The sequence below is a fragment of the Hemicordylus capensis genome, chromosome 6 (genome assembly GCF_027244095.1).
Source record: "Hemicordylus capensis ecotype Gifberg chromosome 6, rHemCap1.1.pri, whole genome shotgun sequence".
Taxonomy (NCBI): Eukaryota; Metazoa; Chordata; class Lepidosauria; order Squamata; family Cordylidae; genus Hemicordylus; species Hemicordylus capensis.
Genome location: NC_069662.1, coordinates 137,207,567 through 137,224,543, shown reverse-complemented (window position 1 = coordinate 137,224,543; position 16,977 = coordinate 137,207,567).

The window sequence follows — 16,977 nt, the reverse complement described above, 5'->3', positions numbered from 1 at the left end:
ACATACCTGGGGAGAGGCAACACCAACTCAGCAGCTGCCCAGGTGCGAAGAACCTGCCCTCTTTCCTTTCCTCTTTCTCTCCCCCAGTGTTACTAGTTGAAGAAGCAATACAACCAGCACCTTCTGTTTGCATATCGCACACAATTTAAGTTCACAGGAGCTGTGAACTTTTGGTCCCTGCACAGCTTTTTAACATAGGGAGTAAGTAAAGCAATTGCAGTACAGGAGTCTTATATACAAAAAGAGGAGCTTCAGGCCTCATTCCTTCACAGGGCCTAAAACATGCTGTAGGCAGCTAAGCTTGAATGTTTGCCACCCACACAATGTAACAGGCTATGACCCTGTAAGAGGTCTCCAGTAGATGCTATGTTCTCTGAGTCCAATCCTGCCAAGACATATTTCTTCAAACATAGCTTCATCTTGCCCATATTAGCAGTGTTCTCCAAGGCCTGCAGGAACACGTGCTAGTCATCTTTGCTCCATCCTTTCCCTGTACAGACAGATCAACATTAACAGTCATACTCAAGAAGAAACTGGAGAACACAAAGGAAAATGGCTCACACTTCACTCATTCTTATACGCCATAGAGTTGCAGTTATGTATTCATGAAGGAACTTTCAAGCATTGGACGTTATAAATTACACAGCAGGTTAACATATGAGTCTAATTAATTCAGATGAGTAGAGCTGTCCATGTGACTAACTGGTGGGATACAGGCAATTAAGCTCTAGAATGATGCAAGCTACTGCATAGTGAATAATAGGATTTGTTAGCGCCAGCCAAATCTTCAATTTACAACTAGGGCTTATACTAAAAGCCCTACAGATGTACGGATTGGAATTTTGGTATAAATGTTTGAACTCTGAGGTTGCAGGGAGTATCGCAGTCAGTTTATTATTTGGGGGATGAATTTGGCTTCTTTAACATTAAAAATGGAAAAATCTAAATGATTTGCCTATGATATGAAATTTAAACAAAACACATTTGGTAACACAGGGATACATTCAGTTTCAAGCAATGGGATTAAGTTTTGCTTCAATGTGTTTAGGAATGGATTTGGGGTGGGGGGCATTCCACTGAAATCAGTAACGTTTCAGCAATTAATTTAGTGTTTAAAGCCCATTGAGCTGAAAGTGATTTGGAGGACTTGACTTTTCTGGATGGCACCCAACAGCAGCATCTGTTTGCCTCCCCCCACCCCCACCCCAGCCGCCCAATTTCTTCAGCTTCAAAGCAAAGTTCAGAACTTGAGACTAGGACATTCTTCCCAAGCTGCAATCCTATGGCTCCAATCATATGCACATCTAATAAATCCCTGCTAACTTGGCAAAGAGGCACCTTTTCACGTGGTGATTCTCTTTATTTAGCAGCGGGAGAGTAACTGGCCCTATCCACCCCCAGCACAGTTCCTCCAGTGACTGTTGCTGGTATGTTTCTTTTTAGAATGTGAGCCCTTTGGGGACAGGGAGCCATCTTATTTGTTTGTTATTTTTATTTGTTTTGTCTTATTTGTTTGTTATTTTTGGAAGGGCGGTATAGAAATCAAACAAAATCATCATCATCATCATCTGCAAAAAATACAAGCTACCTGCAGCCAAAAGTTGTTGGGACCATAAAACTGAAAAAGCTGTAGAAAATGAAGATACAAAAATATTATAGGTCTTCTGACTACAAACAGACAAGCATCTGCCACACAATACACCAGATATAACTGTAGTCGAGAAGAAAGAAAAACAAGTTAAAATAACTAACATAGCAATACCAGGCAATAGCAGGATAGAAGAAAAAGAAATAGAAAAAAATCACAAAATACAAAGATCTACAAATTGAAATGGAAAGGCTGTGGCAGAAAAAGACCAAAATAATCCCAGTGGTAATTGGCACCCTAGGTGCAATTCCAAAACAACTTGAAGAGCACTTCAACACCATAGGGGCCACAGAAATCACCATCAGCCAATTACAAAAAGCAACATTACTGGGAACAGCCTATATTCTGCGACAATATCTATAATAATAACAGCAATAACACTGATAATAAAATTCAGCCATCCCAGGTCCTTGGGAAGGACTCGATGTTTGGATAAAACAAACCAGTCAATAACACCTGTCTGACTGTGTAAAATAATAATGATAATAATAATAAATGCAATGTTATCAAATAAATACAAATAATTATATCCTTTCAAACATCACATATTAAAGAGGAGGCTGTCATGTAAAACTGGCTTTCAGTATTTTACTGGGTATTAAAGCTTCTAAGGAGTCTGTTTATGTAAGTTAATTAAATGAATTTAATGCAGAGAGAGAGAGAGAGAAACCCTGTGAGACACCACCCACAAAACAACACCAAAAAGATTGAGGGGGGGGAACCTCTTCAAAGACCTTGAAGTTGAATCAAACAACTTCTATAGAAACAGCTTCCTGGCTTTTTCACAGAGGTTGACTTTGATTGAAGCAGTTGTGGGTCTCCAGCAATGATGCAGGCGCATTCATAGGTACTGAAGCTTAAATGAAGATATTCTTAATGCATTTCCAGCCACACAGATGATGTTCTTTAAATGATTAGGAGGTTATTCATTTAAGGAAGCTTTCCAGTTGCAGTGATGGCTTCAGTGTTGCTTTGCAATGTTCCTGACTTGTACCTGCTTGCCTTTGAGAATGCTGGTTCTTTTCACTGCCCTTTGTTGGGCAGGCTTTATCTCCTGAAATCACCTTGCATATTCACAGCTCAGCGCAAATAAAAAACGCAATCCTTCTTTTTCATGGTGCGGCATGTTCCAAGTTAGATAACGGACGATTGAAGTGAATCATCATTGGGGGGCTGGCAACTGCCAGAAGCCTGCAACATAGGGGGATCTGTTGTGGCACTCCTGTGAAGCTGCTGCCTGGCAAGTGCTCAGGTCTAAGCATTAGCAAACATCTGGAGCCGGCACTGCAGACCAAATAGCCTGCTTGCCTCTCTCAGCAACAAGTCACCCAGATTCAGGGAATGAGTCAAGTCAGGGAACTTGATGGCTTTCTAGGATCCCCTGGTTCCTGGGAGCAGGAATATGCTAGATTGTAATGCTAGATCACATTTCCTCCACTTGCTTAAGCCTTAGTGGTGCAGGAGTATCAGGCCAAGATCACTGGGTGCCTCGGGAAGGGTACCCAATGCCACCCCTGCCTGCTATCATCTTTCTCTCTGCCCACCACCTATGCCAGCGCAAAGAGTTGCTCCTCCTTCTCCACCTCATAGTGCACTGGATTCAGGAAGGTGAAAAAGGGGTAGAAGAATGGAAGAGGAAGTGCAGAGGAGAGGAGAGTGATGGAGTCGAGCATCCCATGGCATGGGACTGGCACAAGTGGTGCACTGCTGAGGCAGAATTTGGAGGAGCCAGAAGGAAAGAGCAGTGCACTCTGTGCATTCCGGAGAAGCAGTGTGGAAAGGCCAGAGCAGGTCACACAACTTCTGGAGCTTGGACCAGCCCTGCAGCCACGGCATATACAGCTCATAGGAATTACGCTTTGAAGTCTACAGGACGCCTTTCACACTGAGGTTCTTCAAATATGGGAAAGATCACATGAAAAGAAAAAAAGCAACTGTTTTGCATGTCTGAACTGCCTGCTAAAACTGCAATTTTAGAATTTTATATCAAATAAAATGATATAATGATATATCAATGTGATATTGACTTGGCAAGCTGAGATTCCATAAATTATGCTTGACAATGTATAAAGCAAAATAGTTAAACAGAAATAATTGTGTTTAGTTGTAATGAATAATAAACACATTGAACATTATTTAGATGTCTATATTTCTATTATTGTAAAAACTGTTAGAACATTTTTTAATAATAAAAATAATCTTTGTCGCTACAAACATAGCTGATTATTACATTCTAGTCCTCTCCACCGAATGAAAGTGCAGAATAAATGCTGCTTGGTTTCAGATTACAGTATTGGTTTGACAGATTAGCTATAATTTAATGAGTTTCTCAGAATGCTTCTTTCCCTCAGAAGTATTGTACACCATGTTTAACCCATGGACAACTTCTGAGGTCTAGGTGCAAGTCTACTGCCTATAATAAAATTGGAATGTTGGAAAGAATTGGGTAAATGTAATTAGAACTTATTTGTTTCAAAGCAGATTTTATCACATTGGTTTGTACTCTTAGCACAAATATTCAAACTAATTGCTCTGTCTATGTTCAACGTCATACCACTGTTAGGATCTGTTGGAGTGTTATGCACAATGCTTAATTTGCATTCACAGTGTGCTTCATGATAATTCCTTGAGAATTCACACTGTGCATGTGTACGAACAGAGAGCAGATTGGGAAAGTGTGCTGTAAACATGATTTTCTTTTTTAAACAACCCAGGCTAATTTAGGATGTCTAGAATTTCCACATTCCAAATAATAAGAAATTGCACTTGCTTGCTTGCTTGCTTCTATGGAGAATATTGTACACTAAAGAATCTTAAGATGGAATGAAATAGCCCAAGGGGACAAGGCTGTGTTTGATAACTCTGCGCTTCCATCCCTTTTTAGAATGCTCCTCCATGCCTTCATATGCCTCTGTCTGTCTGAGCTTAAAAGTTCACCTCTAGGAAGTGTGATGGGGCAGACACAAGGGTAGGACAGGCATGGCTCTCGGGGAGCTGGACCAGTTCAAACTGTTGGACTAGCAACTCTATGCTCAGGGCTGATTCAGATATTCTTCAGGAGGATCCATAATATTAGATCCTAGGGTCATCCACTGAAGCTAAATGCTGGGACAGACAAAAGGCAGTACTTCTTTACACAGCATGTAGTTGAACTATGGAATTTGCTGCCACCAGATGTAGTGAAAGCCACTAATCTAGATGGTTTTATTTATTTATTTATTTAACACATTTTTATACCACCCAAAACAACAGTTCTCTGGGCAGTTTACAACAAAACAATAAAAACAACTAATAAAAAGATTAAAACATTAAAACTATTAAAACACAATTAAAACAGTATCTAATTAAAAGCCTGGGTGAACAAATGTGTCTTGACTGCTTTTTTAAAAGTTGTAAGAGATGGGGAGGCTCTTATTTCAGCAGGAAATGTGTTCCAAAGCCTCAGGGCAGCAATGGAGAAGACCTGTCCCCAAGTAGACACCAGACGAGCTCGTGGCAACAGCAGACGAACCTCTCCAGATGATCTCAATAGGCGGTGTGGTTCATAGCAAAGAAGACGTTTTCTTAAATACCCAGGGCCCAAGCTGTTTAGGGCTTTATAGGTTATAACCAAAACCTTGTACTTTGCCCAGAAATGTATCAGCAGCCAGTGTAGATCTTTTAAGATGGGAGTGAAATGGTCTCTCCGAGATGACCCAGAGACCAATCTGGCTGCCGTATTCTCGACTAACTGCAGTTTCCAGACTCCGTACAAAGGCAGCCCCACATAAAGCACATTGCAGTAGTCAAGTCTGGAGGTGACCAGCAGATGTACTACTGTTCTGAGGTCATTTATCTCAAGAAACGGACGCAGCAAGCGTATCAGCTGAAGCTGATAAAAGGCACCTCTAGCCACTGCCTCAACCTGGGAGAGTTTTGTGTCCAGAAGCACCCCCAGACTGCTTACCTGTTCCTTCTGGGGAAGTGTAACCCTGTCCAGAACAGGCAGATCAAAATCATCTCCCGAGTTCTGACCCTGCACAATAAGTACCTCTGTCTTATCTGGATTCAGCCTCAGCCTGTTACCTCTCATCCAGCCCATCACTGCCTCCAGGCAGGCATTTAGGGAGGTTATGCCTTCTCCTGATGATGCTGACATGGAGAAATAGATCTGGGTGCCATCAGCATACTGAAAACACCCTGCACCAAATCTCCTGATCATCTCTCCCAGCGGTTTCATGTAGATGTTAAACCACATCGGAGACAATATGGAGCCCTGAGGGACACCATATCAATGTTCAGTTTTTGAAGAACAACAGTCTCCAAGGGACACCATCTGGAATCTGCCTGAGAGGTAAGAGTGGAACCACTGCAAAGCAGTGCCTCCCACCCCCAACCCCCTCAGATGCTCCAGAAGCATACTATGATCGATAGTATTGAAAGCCTCCAAGAGGCCCAGAAGGACCAACAGAGTTACACTTCCTCTGTCAATTCCCAATTGGAGATCATCCATCAGGCCGACCAAGGCAGTTTCCACCACATAACCCACCCGAAAGCTGGTCTGAAATGGGTCTAGATAATCATTTTCCTCCAAGACTACCTGGAGTTGGGAGGCCACCACCCTCTCAATTACCTTGCCCAGCCACGGAAGGTTAGAGACAGGCCTATACTGAAGCAGCTCAACTCTGAGGAGTCCAAGGCAGGCTTCTTCAGAAGTGGTCTAATGATTGCCTCCTTAAGGCAAGGAGGCACCCTGCCCTCCCTCAGAGGAGCATTTATGATCTCTATTAGGCCTTCTACAACAACCTCCCTGCCAGATAGTATTAGCCATGTCGGGCAGAGGTCAAGAGAACAGGTGGTAGGCCGCATCACTCCAAGCAGCGTGTCCACATCCTCACGAGTTACAAACTGAAACTGATCCAGCCTAACCACATAAGAGGAGTCACTGGACACCTCCGATTCAGACACTGCAGTAATTGTGGGGTCTAAATCCTAGTCGGCCCAAATACGAGCGATTTTATCCACACAAAAATCATTAAACGCATCACAGTGGGTAATAGATTGTTACAAATTCTGATTCGATGGAGGAGGGGCACTCACTAGCCCTCTCACAGCCCTGAATAACTCAGCTGGATATGAACTTGCGGACTCAATATGGGCTGAAGAGAATCGTTTCTTTGCTGCCTGTATTGCCAGAGCATAGATCTTCATATGTGCTCTATGTTGTAATCTGTCAGATTCGAGCTGAGTCTTCCTCCAGTTGTGCTCCAGACATCTACCTCGCCGCTTCAGTTCCCGTAGTTCTTCCGTATACCAAGGGGCCAATTTTGAAGCGATTCAGAGAGGATGCTTAGGTGCAATCATGTCTACTGCCCTGGTGAGCTTGCTGTTCCAGTTCTCCACCAGGGCATCAACAGAATCACCAGCAGAGCCAACACTGAATCCCTCCAAGGCTTCTTGGAATCCTATGGGATTCAATAACCTTCTCCGGCAGACCATTCTAATGGGCCCCTTGCCCCTGCGAAGGTGGGGTGTGACTGTGAGTCCAACCTTAACCTGATGGTGGTCCATCCATGACAATGGGGTGATCACTAGGGCTGTGCATGGAACTGGTTTGGAGGCCCTTTATGGGCATCCGAACCGGTTTGAAGGTGGCGGGGGTCTCCCTTTAAGAACAGGGGGAGGGTGCACTTACCCCTCCCACTGCTCCCCCCCCCACCGGTGTCAGTTTTCTTAACAGCCCATTGGGGTAGCAGCGTACCTCCCTGCCATCCTGTTGCCCTTGTCTTCTGGATATGACTGGAAGACGCTGATGCCCCTGTGCATGCCGTGCCAGCGTGCTGTGCCGGCGCGTGCAGGCACATCAGTGACTTCCGGTCATAACCAGAAGACAAGGGCAACAGGGCGGCAGGGAGTTACACTGCTGCCCCGATGTGCTGTTAAAAAAACTGACGCCAGCAGGGGGAAAGCGGCGGAAGGGTAAGTGCACCCTCCCCCGCTCTTAAAGGGAGACCCCTGCTGCCTTCGTATCGCCCTGCCGTGGTTCCGTGCGCATCCCTAGTAATCACAGGAGTCACCACCCACGGAACACCACCCTGATCAGAGTGAATGACCAGATCAAGTATGTGACCTGCAATGTGCTTCGGTCCCGAGAAACTTTGGGATAGGCCCATAATTGTCATGGCCACTATGAACTGTTAAGCCACCCCAGACAGATTGGTCCCAAAGTGGACACTGAAATCCCCCAGCACCACAAGCCTGGAAGACTCCAACGCCAAACACGAGATCAAGTCTATCAGCTCAGTTAGGGATTCCATGGGGCAGCAGGGCAATGGGTTCACCAACACAAGTCCCAGTCTATCCCTGGTCCCCAAACTTAGGTACACATATTCAATATGGTCAGACACTTCCACAGGGATTCTGGTCAGGGAGAGGTTATTCTTATAGACCACAGCCACTCCACCTCCCTGCCCACATCCCCATCAACCAAAACACATCTGAAAAACCTAGGACTCAAAAACAACAGAAGCTAAAAAAAATACCACCTGGCCCTTGCCCCCCCCCAAAGTGGCTCCCCCAAAGGGGTGACCCCCTTTGGTGGTGACCCCGCCAGTGATGGGCCCACCACCACAGGGCAGCAACCCTCTTATAAGCCCAGAAAGATGGCTCATTTAAGCAACTGATCCTCAAGAACTGCTGATTCACCCCCTCTGTCCCTGATCCCACACAGACTCACCCACAAGACAGCAGCCACAGCCCCATACATTAGGGGGCACACAGGCTGGCAAGCTGACAACAGCAGAGAGCAAACACACAAGCTCTCACCACTGGGCAGCAGCTGTCTCTGGGAATCAGATGTTAAAGCCTCATCCTCCCTGCAAGGCTTCTGGCTTTTTAAAGAAGATTAGACACATTTATGGAGAATAGAACTAACAACAATTACTAGGCCTGGTAGTTCTATACTTCCATCAGGGAAGCACCAAAGGAGCAGCAAAGGAGTAGACAGTTTCCTTCTTTTCCCCACCTGCTGGCTTCCCAAGTGCACCTGATTGGCTGCTGCATAAAGGAGGATGCTGGACTGGATGGGCCTTGGCCTGATCCAGCAGGGCTTTTTTTTAAATGTTCTCATCTACCCTCAAGCCCCAATATATTCCAGACTTGAATGTGCCAAGGCATAGACACAAAAGTTTCCCTAAAAGAGTCATGTTTAGGCAACTAGTCTAGCATTGTTCCTTTTCCACACAACCTCTACCTGTGCTAAAGGAGCCAGCGTGGTGTCGTGGCTAGAGTGCTGGACTAGGACCGGGGAGACCCGAGTTCAAATCCCCATTCAGCCATAAAACTAGCTGGGTGACTCTGGGCCAGTCACTTCTCTCTCAGCCCAACCTACTTCACAGGGTTGTTGTGAGGAGAAACTTAAGTGTGTAGTACACCGCTCTGGGCTCCTTGGAGGAAGAGCAGGAAATAAATGTAATAAATAAATAAATAAGTACTCCCCATGGGTCTGGATGGGTTCTGGTGTGCTTGGGTCCCAAACTACTAAATGCTTGGAATAACAGGCACTGGATGGGGTGCATGTTTCTTCTTGGCCCTGTCAGGGCTAATTACATTTGTATTCCATCTTTCTTCCACGATGGAACTCAAAGCAGTCTTCATAGGCTTCCAGGCTTTCTCTCATCTAGGCCCTGACCCAACCCATAACTGCTTAGCTTCTGCAAGGTTGCATCATCATCATGTGCCTTTAACAGAGGCCAGTGACAACTGGGGTTCAGATGGTTCCTTCTGAGGCATCAGACTGAAAAAAATCTGTTCCAAGGGCAGCAGGTCCAAGTACATCCTCTTGGCATAAGAGGGACTTTCCAAAGATCACATGAGTAGTAAGAGCAGAATTAGGGACAAAACTATACTTTCTCCTAAAGGTGCACTTCAAGGACTACGGTGACATTGTTTACACCAGAAGTACAGAACAATGTTTACACTGTAGTGCAAAAGAAGAGGGCATTCCACTTCCTTAGTCTTCTCCAACTAGCTTCTTGTGATGACTTCCTGTCTTATTTGTCCCAAATGAGTGATGAAGGCAAGGGAAATAAATGAATACATTGGAGCGTCAAACTACTATGTCTTTCTTTGTATTGTGGATGCTGATACTGCCGTCTTGAAAAATATCTTTGAAACAATAGTCTGTAGACGGTTCATTGAGCATGGTCTGTAGAGAAATTAATGGCAATATGATGTAGCTTTCTCTCTTGTTTCCCCATTAATTGATAGCTTATGCCACATGGAATGTTTTCCAAACAATATTGTAAGGAGTGAACAATTTAACTATTGCACAGACATGGAAAAAAGCAAAAATGGCCCACATAACTCAAAACAGGAAAAGGGTTTATTCAGTCTGTTGTACCAGAATCAAGAACTCGCAGGCTTCTTGATCTTACAATCCTATTTCAGCAGCAGAAGCTTATGCCATTGTACCTAAAGTGGCATCCACGATTAGGCAATGAAGGGCACTTTCAGAATACAGCACAGGCTTTTTGCACAGTCAGTTCTCAGTGGCTTTGGAGAGATTCACCTGTAATGATTCATCTAGTGCACCTACAAGGTGAAATCACACACGACGGTCAAGAATTTAAAAATCTTAACATTAGCTATGGTTGCTATCTCTTATGGACACATAGAAGCTATTCCCATGATCAACGGAAAGTGGGCTACAGGAGCATCCTGGGACTTCCAGGGGCCACACAGCCCCAACCTCTGCAGGCCCCCCCCCCCCAGCTCCATGACAGAGCCGGCAGTCGTGTGGGCGGTTGATCCGATCTGGTCGATCTGATCTGGGTGGTTGATCCTTTTCCAGCCGCCCAGGGCTCCGCTGCCTATCGGCCAATTCACAACAATCATGTGAAAGCACTTCATAGTTTCATAACATGTAGCAACCAGTGTTCTCTCTAATTTTTTTTCCATCTGTGTGCAGAATGAGTTTTGTTCTGGGCAGCAGTATCAAGGCAGTGTGTGCGCACAGGCATCCATAGTGGGGCCTTCCTGATTCATCCGAAGCAGGATCTAAAATTAACTGAGCGGACATTAAAAAAAACATGTGAGCACACGCACAATTGCACACCTGAGAGGGAACACTGGTAGCAACCCTAATTAATGTCAAGATTTAACTTCTAGACTGTCATGTGTGATTTCAGCTTGGGTCAATAATGCAGTTTAATCTCTCCATAACCATGGAGTACTGCTTGCCAACTCCTTGTGCAAAAGCTTGTAATGTGTTTATATTTTTTGGAGCTCTGTCAATACCAAACAGAAAATGTTTTAGGGATGGAGCTTGACTCTGTTTTTGAAGACAATTGTGCACATAATCAAACCTCAATCAGTCAAGCCTTCAGCTTCAAAGTATGTGTTTGAAGAGAAAAATGTGTTTCTCGACAACAAGTAAACTATATATTGGGCACAGAGCTTCTTGGTAAAGCACAGTGATGTTAGTTATTATGCACTAACGATCTGGTTTTCCAAATCCATATTTAATAGTTCAAATAATTAATATTGTGAGCAGATATACATAATTATCCTATGATAGCAGTGATGTCCTTTCTGTTGTATTTGTTCCCCACCACACACACACACACATACACACACACACTTTGGCTAGATTGTCCATAATTTGCTAGATGGCAACTCCAATATCAGCTGCAGTGAAAATGTGAATTCCAAACACAAAGGAAGTTAAAGTAGTCTCTAAGCTGGCCCCTGTTTACTGCCTGTAATTATAATTATGATTTTATTATAGAAGTTTGAGGATTGATTTCAACAGAATTCATCCAAGGGTTCCAGAGTTATTGCCTGAGGCCATGGCCCATGGGTTCTACTGCACAAGCTCCATGAAAATGAATGGGAGCTGTGGAAAAACACAGAAGAACTTCATGGTGGATTGTGCCCAAACCTATGATTCCCATTTATGTGAACTTCAGGCATATTCTACCCCACCCCCGTGCACAGAATTTAACACATGCATAGGCCAGTCACCATAATAAAAATGCCAGTAGTTTTTTTTTTTTTTAATTATCTCTACTCTGCTTTTCTGTTTAGAAGAACATATCCAAAGTGGTTTGGTCTAGACTGGATGCTGACAACTAAACTTTGGGCAGCTTAGCACAATCACCAGTAAATCTGGTTCCTGGGAAGTGCGCGTTCCCAGCAGGCATGTTATCTGAACCTGCCAATGGCAAGGTCTCAAGCCCTCTCCCCGGCTTTTGCCTGACTTTTGTAACGAAGATTTGAAGTTGGGCAGAGAATATCAGGCAAAAGCCAGGTGGAGGGCTTGAGAACCAGCGGCTGGCGGGTTCAGACATGCTCGCCAGGAACACCCCAGGAGCCAGACTTCTTGGAGAAGCAGCCCGTTGGATAGTCCAGTCCTGTTTGCTGTGGAGGTTCTCCAAGATCTCAGGCAAAGATCTTTCCCAGTCTTTCATTGAATCAGGGATATCCTCATCAGAACATAGAAAGCTGCCATATACTGAGTCAGACCACTGGTCCATCTAGCTCAGTATTGTTTACACAGACTGGCAGCAGCTTCTCCAACGTTGCAGGCAGGAGTCTTTCTCAGCCCTATCTTGGAGATGCCATGGAGGGGACTTGAGACCTTCTGCATGCAGGCATGTAGGTGCTCTTCCCAGAGTGGCCCCACCCCCAAGGGGAATATCTTACAGTGTTCACATGTAGTTTCCCATTCAAATGCAAACCAGGATGGACTCTGCTTAGCAGAGGAGACAATTCATGCTTGCAACCACAAGACCAGCCCTCCTCCTCCATCATGCACAGAATGTGTTCTTCCGATGTGCTGTGACCCCTCCCTTTTGCCTCTCTTGGTGCTTGTTTTGCCATCTGCACAGTAAATAGGTGAAAGGCGACTAGATGCAATGAATTCATTTGATCACTAGAAAAGCTCTATGAAGATGTAACTTTACGATGAAGTCTTATAGAAAGCAGTGGCAAAATTTCCATAATTTTAAAGGAGCAGGATTGCAGCCTTGGCTTGTAGTCTCCAGTGGGAAAAATGAGATCCCTCACTTGTCCACCAATATTTGAATATGCCATAGGAGGAGAATCATTAAAAGACAGAAGGGGATTGAAAATAAAACTGCTAATATTATAATGCCCTTATACAAAACTATGGTGCGGCCACACCTGGAGTACTGTGTACAATTCTGGTCACCACATCTAAAAAAGGACATTGTAGAACTGGAAAAGGAGCAGAAGAGGACAACCAAGGTGATCAGGGGCCCAGAGCACCTTTCTTATGAGGCAAGGCTACACCTGGGGCTATTTAGTTTAGAAAAAAGACAACTGCAGGGAGACATGATAGAGGTCTATAAAATCATGCATGGTGTGGAGAAAGTGGATAGAAAGAAATTCTTCTCCCTCTCACATAACACTAGAACCAGGGGTCATCCCATGAAATTGATTGCAACGAAATTTAGGACCAACAAACAAAGGTACTTTTTCACACAATGCATAATCAACTTGTGGAATTCTCTGCCACAAGATGTGGTGACGGTCAACAACCTGGGTGGCTTTAAGAGGGGTTTGGATAACTTCATGGAGGAGAGGTCTATCAATGGCTACTAGTCGGACGGCTATAGGCCACCTCCAGCCTCAAAGGCAGGACGCCTCTGAGTACCAGTTGCATGGGAGTAACAGCAGCAGGGAGGGCATGCTCTCAACTCCTGCCTGTAGGCTTCCAGTGGCATCTGGTGGGCCACTGTGTGAAACAGGATGCTGGACTAGATGGGCCTTGGGCCTGATCCAGCAGGGCTGTTCTTATGTTCTTATGAAATACGAGAGTGGGAATTGATGCACCTTTAAAAGACAATTATAAAAATCGCATTTTCAACAGTTCACCACCATTCAGATGATCTTCTCCCTTTTTATCAGGCTTCCTCTTGTTTGTTCAAGAACTGTATTTTCATGGTACTGCATGACAGCACAATCACTAAGCATTAATGTAATTGGGACATCTGATTGAAGGTAACCAGGGAATTGGAATTTCTGCTCGTGAACAGATAATAGATGGATTTATACGTGCCTCTAAAAATAGAAGCAGGGCATGGAAATATTCTGTATTAGGCACACTTACTTACCTGAGATCTCATTTAACCCAATGGCATGTAGATGATTCAGGCCTTGGGCAGTGTTCCCTGTAACCGGGAATTCCAAATGTTGTTGGCTACAACTCCCAGCATCCCCAGCTGCTATGACCTTTGTCTGGGTATGCTGGGAGTTGTAGTCAACAACGTCTGGGATTCCCTGTTACAAGGAACACTGGACTTGGGTTCACTTGCAGGCTCCTTTTGTACATGTGCAGCTGGTCCTATTCTTTCTTATTGAGGAGTAAACTTGCATAGGACTGGGCTGCAATGAAAGAGACATCATGGAAATCATTCCAGATGCTTAAAAACTGTCTGCATTACTCAGTGTACCAGTTTTCTATATATACTCTGTGTATGTGTGTGTGTTTGTGTGTGTACACACACACAACTTTTCAACCAAAAAAATTCTCAAAGTGGATAAGCAAGAAGAGAAGAGAAAAGAAAAGAAAAAGGAAAGGAAAGGAAAGGAAAGGTTTCCCTGTCTCATAGGGCAACCTAAAAACCTAACCTCACAACCTAAAAAGAAATTCAAGGAATCACCAGTAACAGGCACTGCAAGGATAATATGGGCGTGTTCACACATAGTCCCAAACCTGAGGTTTGGCAGTGTTGCCTGAGCCCTAGGAACACGTGTGAACCCTAATTCTAGTCTTGGGAACGATATGTCAAAATTGGTTGTGTTGGTCAAACCCACCAGCCTCCCCTTTATATTTGGCAGGTAACATCTGCCACTCACCTCTACCCTACTTGCTGTACAGAACCTGACACCTGTCCCTAATTTCAAATCTTACTTACAGATGTTGGGTTCTGTAGCACAAGTAGGGTAGAAAATGCAGAGATTGGTGGCTTCATGCCCAGTCTCAGCATATCTTGCCTAAGACTGGAGACAGGGTTTGCACGTATCCCCAAGGATCTGGCAGCTCTGCTGAACCTTCAGTTTTGTGCCGGGTGTGAATCTGATTCTGCCCTATGCTGGATTGTTCTTCCTCCTGCTAAACATAAGAGAGACAACACTTTAAAAGGTGTCCTTTGCTCAGTTAACAGAGGTTATTGGTCAGCTTTCCATATTTCAGTGCCGCCGGTGAGTTTCCATTATTAAATAGTTCTTTGCTGCCCGTCACTCTGAATTCACGCTCATGAACACAATAATGTCTACTTTGTAGGTGATCCCAGGAACTGGGGTAGAATTTTTTTGTTTGAACAGGTACTTGGTTGATGAGAGGTTCCTAATTTATGACAGGCTAAGAATAGATGTTCACTGGAGAACCAGAAGGTTCTCACACATTGTACCAACACCTCCTGAAGAACAGAAATAAAGCACAGCTTACTGGACTGTCCTTATTAATATCTATTGTACAGCGCCATCACTTTTCTGTGCAAAGTTAAAGTCCATGAATGGAAGAGACATTATGCAGTTGTCAAATTTCTGCACTATTTCCACCTATCCACACCACAAACCAGAGTTTTTAAAAAGGGAAATCCAGAAATTCTGTGTTATTTGTGTGTCTCACGTGCACTGCTGTTACACAAAGCTGTGCATTTTCCTTATCTGTGCACACATACTTTGCTGCCTAGAGTCAAATTCCATGACATTTAGAAGCCTGCATAGAGTGGGAGAAAATAACCAGAACAGGGAATTTGATAGAACTAATACAGAAGGGTGTTATATTCATTGGTGAAGACTCTGTAGGGAGTAGCAGTGATGATTGCAGGAAACATCTTTGGCAGGGGGAGGTGATGTGGGTACGCTTGATTAGGGTCTGGGTTCTATAGCCTAGACTACACACTTTACTTTTCTCATTGTAACAGTCAGTCACTTGTTACATCCTTTAATATAATACTGCTTTTGCATGACTTGCCTTTTTTAAACTGCACTAACAACCTTGGGGGTGGGTGGTGGGTGGGAGGACTGCTCATTTTCTGTCTGGTTGCACACTTTTTAAAAAAGCCCTGACACAAATTTAAGTTGGTTATGGCTTCTCTGTAAGAAACTCTGCGAACTGATTGGTGAGGGTGCTCAAGATATCTCTCAGAAAGCTATAATGAATCCTTCATGAGACTACAATTCATGGAAGGTTCCTACTGGGAAGCCATAATGTGGCACGTTTTGACACATGTGCTTTAACTTTTTTGTGAGCCCCTCTTGTGCTATTTACATGAATGTTGATCATGATTAATTTAGAAAAGAAAGCAGAAGGGAAGCATTTGTGATGTGAATGAGCATTCTGACTGATGTATATTGTAAAACAAAAAGAATTCTGTTTTAATGACGATAGCAGTGCTTTGTAGTGATGATTGTTAATTGTACTATTGGCTTAATGCTGATTGCTTCAAGGTAGCTATTTATATTAATTCCTCACATTCTTCTTCCAGTCTCTGATGTTCAGAGCATTGATGGCTAGCCAGCAATCTGACAAGCCAAACTTTACTCCTGAATCTGTAGGCTGAAAAAATATGGACAGAAGCCTGGAAAACTGAACATCTTCACCTTTTATACAACCTCCCTTTCCTTCTTGAAATATTTGCAGAAAGACAAGAGTGCCATTACAGGTTTCAGAAGGGAGCGGGAAGGTTTCAATGAGGTTTAGACTCAAGGAGATTAACATGAGATTTGAAGATTGCACTGAAATTCAGAAGAAGGTTCAAAGTTCTCCTTTTGGGTATATTTAATATGAAATTTTTGTTCTGTTTTGTTTTAAAGCAATGTATTTTAAGAGTTTTTGCTTTGGGTACTTAAAAAGATAATCTCACACCAACCAGAAATCAAGGTGCAGTTGAGGTGCAAGCAATCACATAATCACAAGGAATAAATTTGGGATGGCGGGGCATGGCTGTGCCCCACCTTCTCTACATCAGGGGTTCCCAACCTTTGGTCCCTATATGTTGCTGAACTACAATTCCCATAACTCCAAGCCACAATAGCCTTCAGCCTTAAGACTGCAAACCCTTGCTCTGAATTAACAGGAAGAACCCAGGACTGCCTGGTTCAAACAGCCTCTATCCACGACACCACACAGTCTCTTTGTACAGTATTTATTTATTTATTGCTCAATATGTATAGCACCTTCCATAAAACTCATCCCAAGGTGGTTTTCACAATAATACTAGAAATGCAGGCAAAACTCACATGCACCTTGAATTTCATGTCTACATATGCCCTTATTTCCCCAAATATGTGGAAACTGGCAGTGGTTATTAAATGGT